The sequence below is a fragment of the Trichosurus vulpecula genome, chromosome 6, assembly GCF_011100635.1.
Source record: "Trichosurus vulpecula isolate mTriVul1 chromosome 6, mTriVul1.pri, whole genome shotgun sequence".
NCBI classification, from domain to species: Eukaryota; Metazoa; Chordata; class Mammalia; order Diprotodontia; family Phalangeridae; genus Trichosurus; species Trichosurus vulpecula.
The window spans coordinates 175,082,286-175,097,534 of NC_050578.1; the positions used below are offsets into that span (position 1 = coordinate 175,082,286).

The 15,249-nt window shown below is 35.2% G+C and overlaps 1 pseudogene; it reads right to left on the reverse strand.

Annotated features, from left to right (window-relative positions):
* Window positions 1-14,749, reverse strand: part of LOC118854847 — a 118,926-nt pseudogene extending 104,177 nt beyond the window's left edge.
* Window positions 14,750-15,249: the final 500 nt, after the last annotated feature.

A 15,249-nucleotide genomic window follows, 5' to 3' on the forward strand; every position in this document is an offset into this window, starting at 1 on the left:
ACAGCTCATATTGCCCTTTGAGGTTTCACATGTGGGTATAGTGACAATGGTATCCTCTTCTGAATTTGTGTTTTGATGTTCCCTGTCCCCATAGTCAGAATCTGTGGTCTTTGTTTTTCTATCTTGCTTCTTGCTCATTTTGTTTGCCTTTTTCCTGACTTTAAAGTTGATCTCTTCTTCTGGGACACAGGGGCACTTTCCCACGCTTCTTGTGTTGGCGTCTGGGGCCTGGTTACTGGCTTTGTGTTCTGGGGCCTCAGGTTCTGGCAGCTGAAGGCTGTAGAGGCTGTAGCTAACCTGGTGCTGAGCTGGAACTGGTGGCGGTGGCTGGTGTGTACCAAGACCAGCTGGGGCTTTTCTGTGTTTCCCTGGGGTTACACTGAAGATAGTAGGGAATGAGTATATTCAGAATATAACTTAGATGTGGAGCAAGTACACTTCAGATGTCTGAAACACAAGAAGTATTGACTACCTAATGTCTTTGATATTCAGAGCCTCTGAAGGTCTCATAGATGTAAATCCTTTTTGGCATAGAAGGCAATGAAAGATAATGAAACAATCAACTAAACTAGAAATATGTTTTGAATACAAGTATGCAATACAAGAATACAATAAGGCATTTAATAATGTAAATGAATTACTTGTGATTCTTTTTCATCGTGAGGAGCTCTGACTCTACAAACTGGCTCTACCAACTTTACCTTAGATGAGTCTAAAGTCTGTTCCAACTCCAAATTCCTATGATTTAATTCAATCTCTTCAATTTAAAAATGAATAAAAGAGACTGAAATGAATTCATGAAGTTATTAAGTAGCAGATCTGGTATTTGAATGAAGATACCTTCGAATAAAGTTAAAATGTTCTCTCTATTCTTTCATAGTGAAAGCCATCCTAAAATATTTAATATTTTTAACTTTTTTAAACTTTTCAGCAACTCTGTGCTATGCTACTTATTAAGGGTTGTGCTTTTATGCACACTCATTTGTAATTATTTCATTAGAATGCCAGCCTGAGCAGCCCTAGATCCTCCACATATTGTAATTCCCTTGTAAAAGGGTGTTCCTGAAGCATTTGCTCCCTTAAGTAAACAGTTTTTTTTTTCTGGAAACAGTCCTCAGACTATTAATTGACTTACCAAACCTTTTAATTATAGATAGTTCAGGGAATTACTGCAAATTCCAAATTAGGGAAGTCTGACTTTCTTCAGTTTAAATGAATTTGCATTGTTCAGAAGTGGAATTCAAGAAGGGCACAAACACAAATAACTGAAGCATTGCTATAATAAGGGAAGCAGTAATCCATAGACCAAAATCATCTTTTTCTGAAAGATAACAATATTTAAATTCTACCATTGCTTAGTGAATTCTAACGAGCACTTAGTACTATATCTCCAGCAACTTCAAGCCAACCAATTTTATTCCACATGGCAGACTGTACATACATAATATTTGCTCTCTAAAGTTGGAGGACAGTGGATCTATATCAGAACAATTGTCTCAGGGCAAGATGGAGACATCATGGAGAGAAAGTTGGAGCTTTAATCTGCAGGACCAGAGTTTAGCAAAGCCCCAAAATAGATGGAGAAGTAACAGCTACTAGAATCCACTCACCAGGAAAATGCACTTATAAGCGCATTCCTCAATGAGACCTACTTGACTACCTGCAGAGGTACTATTCTGACTTTCAGTAGGAAGAGTTTCAGGAATGAGATGAATTAAATATCTGAGGTCTACTGTCATAGAAGAAGTGTGGTAGCATGACAGCTAGATTTGGAGGATAGACAATTGGTATTGATTCTTGCTCACAGCTCATGAAACAATCTATCGACATTTGTTAAGTGCTACGTACTAGACACTATTCTAAGGACACAAAAAGAGGTAAAAGATAGTCCTTTCCCTCAAGAAACTTACAATCAAGTGAAGGAGAAAATATTCAAACAAATATATATATAAAGCACGCTAGATACAGCACAAATAGGAAAAATTAACAGAGAGAAGGGGCCTGGAATTAAGAAGAGTGGGGAAGGCTTCCTGTAGAAGATAGGATTTTAGTAGGGATTTAAAAGGAAGCCAGTGAAGTCAGTAGAATGGAGGAGGGAGAATATTCCAGGCATGAGGGACATGCCCAGAGTGAAAAAATGGAGTGTCTTATTTATAGAAATTCAGGAAGTCAGTGTCACTGTACGGAAGTGTACAAATTGGGGAGTAAGTTGAAAAAGACTGGAAAGGCAGGAGAGAGGCTAGGTTATGAAGGACTCATATAAAGTTCTACTTCATGTTCAGGGTGTCAAATGTTTTTGAGCTCTGAAAGTTTCATAAAGTCACTGATGGGTACCACACAGCACAAAGATATAATTTTTGTGATGCAGTTGCAAGCTATCAACAATATCCTAAAATAATGAACTGTGGAACTCTTCTCTTTTTCTTTTATTAAAAAAAAAAACCTCAAAGGTGAGTGTCTCTCTCTGTCTCTGTCTCCCTTTCTCTGTCCCATGCTCTGTTTCTGTCTCTCTCTGTCTCTGTCTCTATCTCTGTCTCTCTCTGTCTGTCTCTCTTTCTCTCTCCCTCCCTCTCTCCCTCTAGTCTTCTCCTTCTCCCTCCCATCTCTCTCTGTTGTATTAATTGGTTTCTGTTCACATATCAGTATGTGAAAATTCAAGATCAAAACTGCTGCTTTTTGAAAATTGATTTTCCATTTTGAGGTTGGGGGGGATGATGGTGAAAACAATGAAACTTGTTAATTAAAAGGCTACAATTGGAAATTAAAAAAAAAAAGTCTTATGCCACCACCCCTCTGGGTGCCAGGCATAAAATGAAGATAATAATGTCCTACTTCACTATGTAATTTTAACACAATACATATAAAGAGCTTTGTAAACTTCGAAATGTTACAAATGATCGTAGGTTTTTCCTATTACTTTAGAGAAGAGGAGAAATAGATCTGTATTGACAACTAAAGTAGGGAAATTCTTTTTACCAATGCAGACCAGAAACTTAGTATCTTATAAGTTTGCCTGGGGAATTTGCCCAACATTAAACTGGCACTATGTCACATGTCAGAGGCAAGATTTGAACTCAATTCTTCCTGACCCCCTAGCAACTATTCCTGTTGTCTCTTTATTTCTATTATTACTTTGTATAAAACAGTGAGGTTAGCCTAGATAATTTCTTAGGTCTCTTTCAGCTTTAAATCTTAGTCCCTTTAACTACAGACTGATCTAAGAAGTTATTATCATCTCTAATATTCAAAGTGGGAACTACTATCAATAGCAGTTACTAGAGACTTCAGGAGGAAGTCTCCAATTAATAAGAGCTGGCTTTTATATAACACTTTAAGATTTATAACGCACTTTACAAATATTGTCTAAAGTTATCCTCATAAGAACCCTGAGTGGCAGGTACTATTAATGTCACCACTTCGCAATTGATGAAATGAGGTAAACTGAGGTTAAATGACTTTTGCACGATTATAAACCTTGTAAGTGCCTGAAGCCCAATTTGAATTCAAAATATTTTGAACACAATCCAAGAGCGACTGAGTCAATATAGAGACTGGAAAATACAGATGATTTATATTCCTTCTATGTTTCTCTCCCCTGCAAAGTACAGAATTTGTCCTCAGATTGTGGGAGCTCATGTCTACATAAGCTACATTGCTGCTAGAGGAAATGATTAATGTTTCATGTTGACTTTCAGGCTCAATCCCACTTTACAACAATATAACCTTATGATTTAAATGACCACATACTAGATTATTTAGTAAAATGATGAATAACATAGAACTTGACTTTTGGAGTAAAACCAAACCAAGTTGTGGTCTTTATAAGATTAACTTCATTAGCATTTGTGTTTAATTTGCTTCTCTAAAACCTAGCCCATTGATAGGATGATTGTACCCTTTCTAATGCTCTCAGGTCAGACATATCTAACATCTTTTCAGGGGCTCCCTTTCATGGTTCTTTTTGTCAACATTAGGGTCCTGTTACATTGCAATATTACCATAAAACTGAACATCTTGTAGGAAATTAGTCAGCTGAAGAAAGATATAAACTTTCCAAAGTGTTTGCCATCATCATACACAGATAAAATCTAACTTGAAGTCCAAATGGAAATGACGTTCTTTATTGACTTGGAAATCCTCCTGATTCCATTTGAAGGTGGCATTCTGTTGATTATATTAAACCATCAACACTGCAGAATCTCCTAAACATGAGCTATATTGACTTAGAAAAAAATTTAACCAAACTGTTCAAACTGCAAAATCTAGAGAATAGAGGACATGAACTCCAAAATGTTAAAGTCTTTTGTTACCCAGAGAGAAACGAAAAGGTACATCATGAGATTGAGTCGTCTCCAACATATTTTTAACAAAGAATTACATAATGAAGTACTTACATTATGTCATCAGAGGAATGAATAACTGGAATACCAAGTGTCAAAACAGAGAAACAGTGTTAGAGAAATTTGGTTAAGACCAATATCTCACACCATATACCATTATAAGAGGCAAATGCATACATGACTTACATATAACAGTTCACATCATAAAAAGATAGATAGATAGATACGTATATGTGGTTGAATATGCATTATTTTAGAAAGCCAGTCTTAGAGTCAGGAAGATATAAGTTTAAGGTCTACTTATGACACATATTTGTCATGTCACTGCAGGCAAATCCCAACCTCAGTTCCCCTTTGATATATACTATGTGTAAAAGTGCACATGCATAAATATACATAGACATACATATAAACATCTAATAAGCATATTTTTTCTCCATTTTAAAAAAATTCAGCTATAATACATATGAATTCATAACCATTTTGTGTTTAATAATTTAGATTATGTAAGGTTCTGATTTGGCTGTCAGTAGGAATGAATTATTGTAAAAGATAATTGGTTTTAGCCAATGGATCAAATTTTATGTGTGTGTATATCTGTAAGTGTGTGTGTGTGTGTGTTCATTTTTTTTTGCATGGTTCAGATAACAGGAGGAAGATGAGGAGAAGAGAAGAGCAGAATCATCTGGGAGCTCCCTCTATAGGATCTGAACTAAAAGAATTTCCTTTCCTACTTTATGAAGTAGCTAAATTCTGATTTTGTTTTGACAAAGTACTTCCTTAGTACATTGCCTTGATTCAAAGTAATTTACACAGCTTCCAAATATTTCTAACTTATAACATGGGAATAACTTGGGTAATGGAGGAACCTGACTCATAATACAAAGAACCAGGAGAAGAAATAGGCCAATCAAGAAGTAGAATACAGTAAAATCATTTTTGACAAGACCTTTTTAGAGACAACAACCAAGGATAGTAATGATAATTTAAGATATTATGAAATGGTAATATTGTTTAGGCTTTTTGGAGAAAGCATAAATATGAAATGTTAAATAACATGGAATATATTCAGATAAAGGGGGGAAATCACAAACATCAAGGCTATATTATTTAATAAAAATTTCAGTTTCAGAACTACTCAGTTTCATTAAAAGCCATATTCCTTTTATTGAAACATCCTAGAATATATACTGTACAAGGAACATGCACCATCTGACTTTTCTATATAAATACAGGAAATCCAGGTTCATAGAGGCCATGTTGTTCATACAGATAGATCCCAGGAGCCTTATTTCTCCAGGTAGTACTCCTTAGATTGTGCTAACATTCAGACAGTAGATGTTGTTTAGGCATGAAAATATTTGACACTACTGTTATAAGGTCTTGAGTTGTACCTGTTGGCCCCAGTGGGTATGTGGGCTATACACATAGTTTAAATAGTTCTCTTGACTTCTGGCAGTTTTTTGACAAAGTAGAAATCCCAGAGGGATCTAAAGTGACACTGACAGCCGTGAGTTGGTATCGTATTTCACCTTCCAGTATTTTTATTCTTCCAATAAGTTATATCATCCAGAGGGATGGTAGGACACTCAGGTCAAATCCACAACACAAATGAAAAATGACAGTTTTCTATTTCTATGAATTGGGCCTGATATGGCATTGGCCCAAAGATGTGCAAAGTCTGATAAGCTTTTGTAATGAACCAACTAATTAGGTTCTTCTAAAAGTCACTTGCCACAGCCTTCCACAATATTTTTAAAAATTATTAAGCATCACTATAACACTCACTTTGATTCAAAAAAGAATAAAATATGCTGCCATACCCCTATGTTATTATGCTCGTACACTATAGTCCTAATTATAATATAAAGTACAATGGAATAATACAAAAAGAGAGGCACCAAAGCTATTAGTTCAGAAAAGGAATCAATCTTTTCTAGCTGAGGAAGTCAGGGAAGGCTTTATGTAGCTGACATTATTGGAATATCAGGTCTTCCAGTGGTGTAGTCAAGACAACAGAATTCCATTATCTCTTGATAAATAAAATTTTATTTTAATTTATAATCTTGATGATTGCATAATGGGATATTTGGGATGATCACAAATTAAAGAATACCTAAACTGTACTTGGATAATAGTTTTAATTCCTCCAAACATGCCACATATACACACAAACATGCATGCACACACTTAAATTTTAACCAGTTAAGAAAATGTAGCAACATTTATTGATTTTGTTTTCAACTACTCTGTCTATGAATTCTCAGCTTCCATTCCAAGTTCTCTAAGCTCTTCTAACATGCCCCTCCAAACAACTTTATTAAGTACACCTCAAATCTAATCAGAGGATACAGCAACTCCAAGTAATATTTTTAAATGCAATATTGCCTCCCAATATTTCCTAAAACAACTTTAAAATAATGCCTGAAACTGAAATCTAGAGTGGCAGAGCTAAAAAAAATGTTAGGTTTAGATATTCTTCTAGCCCAAGAAAACTTAGGACATTGGAAAGAGATCTGTGATAGAAAGATGGAGGATGACCTTGAGCCTACATACATGAAACACCAGTGGTGGGACTAGGTGAAGGCTACAGAAACAGCAGCAGATTCAGGAGCTCTCAAGGCAGGGATTGAAGGAGATCTGGGAACTGCTCAGATAGAAAATTCTTGTGCTAGCACCACCTGAAGGACCAGATGCTATTTGGAAAATTCATTTTCTATATGTACTTCTTGGCAGATAGGAGTACTTTCAGACAATGAAACAGTATTCCTGAGAAGCAGTATTGCTTTTGGTCAGAAGGGATTAGGGACCCTAAGGAATACTATTATTTCCAGGCACAAAGGATCCAACCTGAGCAAAGTCCATGAGGAGTAATTCCAAGGGAATAGAGACCCTTCCTGGTTAAAGGCTGGCGTGCAGACCAGGAAAGGATTGACCACACCTCTTCCTAGATCAAACAAAATTGGAAATACTGAAAATTTCCAACTCCCCAGAAATAACTCTGAAAATAGCAGGGTGACAAAGCTTTGTCCTTTTTTTGTTTTCCAAAACACAGACACACTTGTGACTAAACCTTGGACTTCAAATAGTATGGAATAAAATATCTCTGATTTACAATATTTCATATACAAAAATGGAGAAGTTACCAGAGCACACCTTCTTCTACTGAAACATAAATTCATATTTTATAATACACTCATTGCTCTGGCCTCCAAAGAACTAACTGGACTCATGGAATTATTACCATGGTCTAACACTGTAGTGACACTGCCTTAAATAGCCCTTTTTTCTTAATAAGTAATCATAGGAGATGATTAAAACCAAATTGTGTGATTACATTTTAGTATTTTATCATCCTGCTTCTTAGAGAATTCTCTTCATTTCAGGACCACAAAATCTCTTCATCTTGTCCTTCCAAAAAGTTTTAACTTTTTCATTGTGCTTAATACAGAAAATTAGCTGCCCAAGTGCATATATACCTGAACTCTGACCATTTTGCTACCACTTAATTGTAGTTCCTGTCCTTCCTGTGACTCTTTGATGACTATTATATCTGTGGGCTTTACTTCCTCTGGTGTCCCTCCTACATAGGTATCTGCTTTTTTTTCATCACAACTGAGTCAATGAACTCATGTTGGCTGCCCTGTCTCTTTATTAATCCCTGACACTGAGAATCTGTGGAACAACTTAATAGAATATGATTATATCTTATTATAAATCATTTAACCTAAAAATTATACATTAATTCATATTATACTTACCTTGTATGCAAAAATATAAAGACACAGAATCTCACAATAATAGAGGATATCTTTAGAATGAGTATGATCTAGGGACCAAGCCCTTTTAGATCATTAAAGGGAAAAATGCAAGGCATTTTCATTTTAAAATCAAGCATATTAGAAATATAAACACTGGATGATAGGGAACCTCAAAACCAATCTTTAGTTTGGAGGGGGCATTTATTGTTTATCTGGGAGCCAAAATTGATGAGATGCACCTGTTCACTTTCCCCACCATTTAGCAGGAAATGCTTTACAAAAAGAATGATATTTATAGTTAGCCAAGAGCTTTACCAAAGGATATAAGTGCATTTGTACAATTTTTATATACCCGGGGTCAAATTTAGTGAAGGCTATTTCAAGTCAGCTATGGAGCCTCAGCTTAACTGTGACTGCAAATTTGTGTACTCTCCTTATCTGGCTTGCAATGTTTCCAAGTGCTATGCCAGCTTGGGATCTGATCTATATGAAACTGAAGGTTTTCATTTCATAAAAGAACAACAGCTAAATAGTTTGCCATTTTTCTCTTATATAGAGAAAAAAAAGTCTTATCTCTGTTGTAACTAAGTGATGATTTATCAGCTTTCCTGCTTCTTGAGCAAGGTTTTGAGTTCAAAACATTTTAATGATTGGGTGACAAGGTGTCATTCATTACTGTAATTTCTGGAACCTCTGGATTTTTCAGCATTATAACTGAGTGAACAAATGAAGGAGAAAAGGAAATAATAAGACTGTGACTCTTCTTATGGTCCTGAGCTTTAGTCAGGGAGAAATTCTTATCTCAACATCCTCAGACTTGAGTTTAGTAAAAAAAAAAAAAAGTCAAAGTCAAAGACACCATAAAGTTTCCATGGTGTTAATCTCTCTCAGCTCTCTCTCTCTCTCTCTCTCTCTCTCTCTCTCTCTCTCTCTCTCTCTCTCTCTCTCTCTCTTTCTCTCTGTCTCTCTCCCCCCCCCCCACCGTGTGTGTATGTGTGTGTGTGTGTGTGTATGTGATGTAGGGAGTCTGATAAGTACCCCTTATATCACTATGATATAGATCACTGTACAAGTCCATAGGTAGGGAGTGAAGAGAGAAAGCCACCAGCATTTAAAAAAATGAAGACAATTTTCCTTCTAGTTTTAATGCTCCTATGAATTTTCCGAAGCCATCTTTACATGCTATCTTGAATTCCATTATCTCTTGATAAAAAAATTTTATGTTAATTTATGATCTTGATGATTGCATGATGAGATATTTGGGATGATCACAAATTAAAGAATACCTAAACTGTACTTGGATAATAGTTTTAATTCCTCCAAACATGCCACATATACACACAAACATGCATGCACACACTTGTATTTTAACCAGTTAAGAAAATGTAGCAATATTTACTGATTTTGTTTTCAACTACTCTGTCTATGAATTCTCAGCTTCCATTCGAGTTTCTCTAATATTTAAGGCAATGGCCCAAAGTCAGTGAGTTGCAAAGTAAAATAGGAGAAGCAAAAGTAGCAATTCCTGAATGATCCAAAGATAGAGGAGTCTATCCACAATATTTATTAATGTTCTAAGTTAAATCCATGCCAATTTTAAATCAATTATTTTAGCCAGTTTGCTGAAAAGGGAATATCTAAAATGCTTGACTAAATTTGAATATGTCTGGATAAATCAATTTATACCACTAATATTTTTTAAATTTATTTAAATTAATCAGCAACCATTTGTTATCAGCATACTTTAGCACTTTTCTAAGTACTTTAATTGAACTTAGATAAACAAATAGTTCTTCAATTTTTAAAGGAACTTGAAACTTTTCTAAAAGGGAAGCTGAAACAATAGTAGCCATAATGTAATTTGGAACGTTTACTTTTTTTCTGTTTGCCCTATGACTTCGTGAGATTAGTCTCAATTTACTGTGGTAACAATGCTGTAAAATGAGGTTGTTAGACTCAATGGCTTCAAAGATCCTTCCACACTCTAAATCTGAGCTTGTGATTCTATCTTATTGAAATGCCACATAGACAAGTCCAAAACCATACTTTCAAGGATCACTGAAGAAACGGTAACTAGACCTATGTTCTTTTGTTTGTTTTTGGCATAGGAAATTCCCTTGTGAGGAAATTCTCTCTACCAATTCAGGTCAGTACTTTCTCTGTAACTTCTGGTCTTAGATGGCTCTGCAGAACACCAAGAGGCTATGTGGCTCACCATGTGACTTACCCAAGGTCACACAACCAGTAGAGGATGGAAGACTTGAAACTATGTCTTTCTGACTCAGAAATCAAGGTTTTGTCCATTAAATCATACTGCTTTCACATACAATGTATGTTATAATTATATGTACTTATGCTAATGATGAAGAGATGAATCATAGATCTTTAATGTGTGAAGGGGCTTAAAATCATACTCATTTTACATATGAAAAACTGGGCAAGATATTTCTAATACAGGGTCTCAGAGTCAAGTATTCCTGCTCATCCCAGTGTTCTTTCTATTATGGATAGTACCTCTAAACTGCAATTACATAAAAACAAATGCCTGTATGCACTTTATTATTTTATTTGATTTGGTTTTCATTCTAATGGCCATATTCTTTGCTCTGCACAATATCTAGTTTTATACATTGAAAAGAGGAAGATGCTTTCAATTCACTGAGGCAAGAGGGAGCTATTAAAAATGAAAAAGCCATAGCTAACCACACGAAAGCAAACACTCACTAGAACTTTACAATCTCAAATGCTTCTGGCTTCAAACCAATGTCTGCAAATATTTTACTTCCTGATCCCCCTTTTTTCTTCTTTTCTCTTTTATTTGGGAGTTGAAAAACAAGACTACTTTTTTACAGATTTATGATTTGTAGTCTATCCCTGGAATATCTCATACTATTGGAAGTCATAGTTATTATAGTAGAAGGGCCTTGAAGATTAACTAATCCAACTTTTCATTTAAAAGATGGAGTCATGTCTTCCAACACTTAGTCTGGATTTCTCTTGTATTTTGCAAAATTCAGGAGACACATTGTACCATCTAAAAACAGTATCATTATTCATTACTGTAAGCCTTCCTCAGACTGGGATATCCAGAAAAAATTGATAGATATCAGAAATCCCAATAGAAATTTTATCTCACATTTGTGGATCTAAAACACCCATTAATATTCAGTGGCTTTGTCTAAAATTGAAAGAGTATGATGTTTATCAACATATAATGGTGTTTGTTCATTGCATTGATTTTTATTATGGGTTTTCACAATTTGAAATAATTACCACAGAAACAACCCAAATGGATTTCTGATTGTTCATTGTTTGTAGCATCTGTAGAAAATATGTTGGCATGGCATCAACTGCTAACATGCTTTATTTAAAATTAAGGGAAAAATAGTGCCAATTATAAACATTGTCTATAATGGAGCTTTGTAGTTTACATAATTACATTTTGTAAAAGAAAGGAGGCAAGCTTGGTCTGACTTCATTTTTCCATTAGAAAGGATTTGACTGTCTTCCTCCCATAGTACCAGCTGCACTGGAGTTTGTATGAGATCACTGTGCTTTATTTCAATAGCCTGCAGAGAGAGTTTACTTTCTAAGTACTGTCTCTTGCAGATGTGCCAGAGGAAAGATAATTTTACTCTTTATAATCACATGTAGAAAGCTAGTCCTGTTCAGAAACTTTGCTCCACATGGTACTTCCTGATGACTTACCCTCACCCATCCCAGACTCAAATAAAAATATATTTTCAGCCAGATTGCTTCCAAACAGTATCCTCAAAATATTTTTAAAGTTCTCTTATGATTATTATATACACTTCTCTAATGGGGATCTGCATATGAAAGCTATTAAAAGAAATAATATGCACATAGACTGCACACTGGGTAAAAAATAAAATTAGAAGAGTTGTCTAAATTAACCAAGTTCAAAGTATATGAAAGACTAAAGAATTTTATCCTTCTTTAAATAAAGACATCCGTCATCTTAAGATGTTGTAAAGATAATATTCAAGAAGGTAAAAATTACAATTTTCTTTAAAATTTGGAGGACAATGGAACCACCTACAAAAGTTAAAGAGACGACATTTAATTGGTAGTTTAGTGAGAGAATTTCCCCTTGCTCCTGGTACCTGCTGTACAACCAACCCTCTCCATCTCAGGGCCAGAGTTCACTCACTGAGTATTCTGACTTCTTCAGTGTTATATAGTGGGTTCAAGACCATTTGTACCTTCAAGCAATTTTACAAAAAGGACAGGAAGCAGAGACTCTTAATATGTCTTTGTATCATTAGCACTCTGCAAGTTTTCTTGCCTATAACAGCATGTAATAAACAGGAACTAAAGGGACAAATGAATTGGGAAAAACACTACCTTTTTTCGAAGATCAGATCTTGCCTTCCTTGTCCCTGTCCTTCTGCTGTCATCATTGTTAACGTCTCCTCATTTTTAGTGTCTTCTAGATTTTATTTCCTTGTTAAATTTTTTTGGATGTCTTTTCATCAAAATTACTTGCCAAATACTCTACCTCTGTTAAATTCTCCCTTAAAGAAAAACAGTTAAGAAAACCAACTAACATAATGTTCTCATCTGACAACGTACACCCTATTTCAATCTGAAGTCCTCTAACTTTATAGTATTAGGAATTGTGGTTCATTATCTGTTTTCTAAAACCAACACCAGTGATTACATCTAATAAATATCTGGCAGATTTTTATTATTATTTTCATTTACATTATTGGAATGATTATATATGTCATGTTACATATACAGTGACCTAAAAGTCTTAGTTTAGTTTTAAGCTTTAATAGTTTATTACATCTAACAAATATCTCTAACCTATTAAATCTTAGAATGCCTTTAAGACCTTTGGAAAATTGTATATTAAAAAAAAATTAAATCCCACCTCTCCCCTCAGTATTACTTCCTGAACTCTGCATCAGTTGACACAAATCTTCCTGTTTTTATCTGAATTTCTATTTTTTCCTTCTTATGGCATCATATTCTTATTACATTCATATGTAAGAAGATAGGAAATCAGCCTTTATTAAAAGGACTTTCTATTAATAAGGCATTTTATTAAGTTCTGGGGATATAAACATAAATAAAAAGATATAGATAGGCTTTGCCCTAAAGGGGCTTCCTTCTGAGGGAAGGAGACAAGACATAAAAGGCAGTTGAAAGACACTGTGTGGAAGAATGTATTCACACAGTGGCATAGTGTGGGAGCCTAGAGAGTCAAAAGCACAGCTGGGAATGTAATGAAGCACAGGTGGCTTCCCGTGTGCCCAAAAGAAACTTTCCATTGGGAGAAAGTGACTGTGCTGATAAAAAGATATTCCTGAGTGAGAAGGCCCTACATGCTGATTTGAGTTCTAATTTAGGAAGGCAGCTGAGTCATGGCAGGAAATTCTGGAGAGTCAAAAGCATAAGTGGGTAAACACTTACCAATATGTTCAGCCATTCTCCATTTAAGGGAAACTGACATTCTTGCCATTTTGGTTTTTTTTGTACAGTCAAAAGTACCATAATTAATATTACACACACACACACACACACACACACACACACGCACGCACGCACGCACACACCTGTGTGTATGTATGTATTGACACATATGCGCATATGTATGCATGTATATGTGTGTATGTATGGTTAGAGATAGATATAGATATATTTGTCTGTCTATAGATAGATATCCATATATATTTCTCTATCTATATTCATGGGTATACACATGTAGGAATGTGTAGGGGTGTGTGTGTGTTTGTGTGCGTGTGTGTGTGTGTGTGTGTGTGTGTGTGTGTGTGTACATACCCAAGTAGTCTAAGATAGACCAAGTGTTCTGGAAAACAACTAAAAATTATACCAAGAAAAAAAAAAACACTAATTTGTCCATGTTTTAGGCATATAGCCTGAGGAGATCAATGACAGCAAGGAAGTCATGCCTAGGTAACCAGTGGTAATTAGGATAAGGGTTTTGCTCCATCATTCTTTTTTGAGTCTCACTGCTATTTCTTCTGATTGGTAGATGTGCTAACATTTTTCTGCCAGCTCTTCAGATCAGTGAGTGCTATATCAATCCTTTGCTCTAATTCCTTCCCCATCTACTTCACCATATTTTCTCTTGTCCAGATGATAGGGCTATTCAATGACATTTTAACATAAACAAGTGGAAGTAAAGGGATGAGATGGATTCTTGTCTTGTATAAACCATAGGGAGCCAAGCACGAATGAATTAATGACCCATTTCCCTAGGCAAGGAAGTTATTCCTTGCTAGATAACATTTTCATTGTATGATATTCTCATACTCCACAGTCTCAAACATTTTTTTTTCCTGTAGGAAGCCTAGGTGAGTTCAGTGCTCCCTATTAAGGGGCTCTGCTCACTTCAGAATGGGTCACTACTGAAAGGGAAAATAAATTATCATATCTAAATGTCAAATCAGTCAACTAACTGATGGGCTGTATGTTCCTAGATCAGGCTTTCCTCAATATTATTTGAGATTCTTTACATTATGTAGAGCTATTTATCCTTCTTTTCTTCTTCATATAGATCTAATTACATTATGTCTGATATATTTCTTATTATTTTAAGGTAGTGGGGCATGGGAGTTTTGTGAAAAATGAAAACACAGATTCCACTTACCTTGCCATATCTTGTGTTTTCTGTACCTGATTTAGTTAGCTTCCCTAGACTAGAACTCTTTCCTGTCTTTTTTTAATTAGATTTTTTTTTTTATTTTTAGTTTACAACACTTAGTTTTACATGTTCTTGAGTTTCAAATATTCTTCTCTTCCCTCCCTTCCCACCTCCCCCAAGACGGCATGACGTCCAATGCAGATTCTACATAAACCTTCACATTAAACTTATTTACACAATAGTCAAGTTGCAAAGAAGAATTATGACCAATGGAATGAATCATGAGAAAGAAGAAACAAAATCAAAAATGACAAAAACAAAAGAGAAAAAAAGGAGAGCCAATAGTTTGCCTCAATTTGTATTCAGACTCCATAGTTCTTTCTCTGGATGTAGATAGCTCTCTCCATCATGAGTCCTTTGGAGTTGTCTTTGAACCTTGTATTGCTGAGAAGAGCGAAGTCTATCAAGGTTAGTCATCACAGAATCCATATATTGGTAGTTGTGTATAATGTTC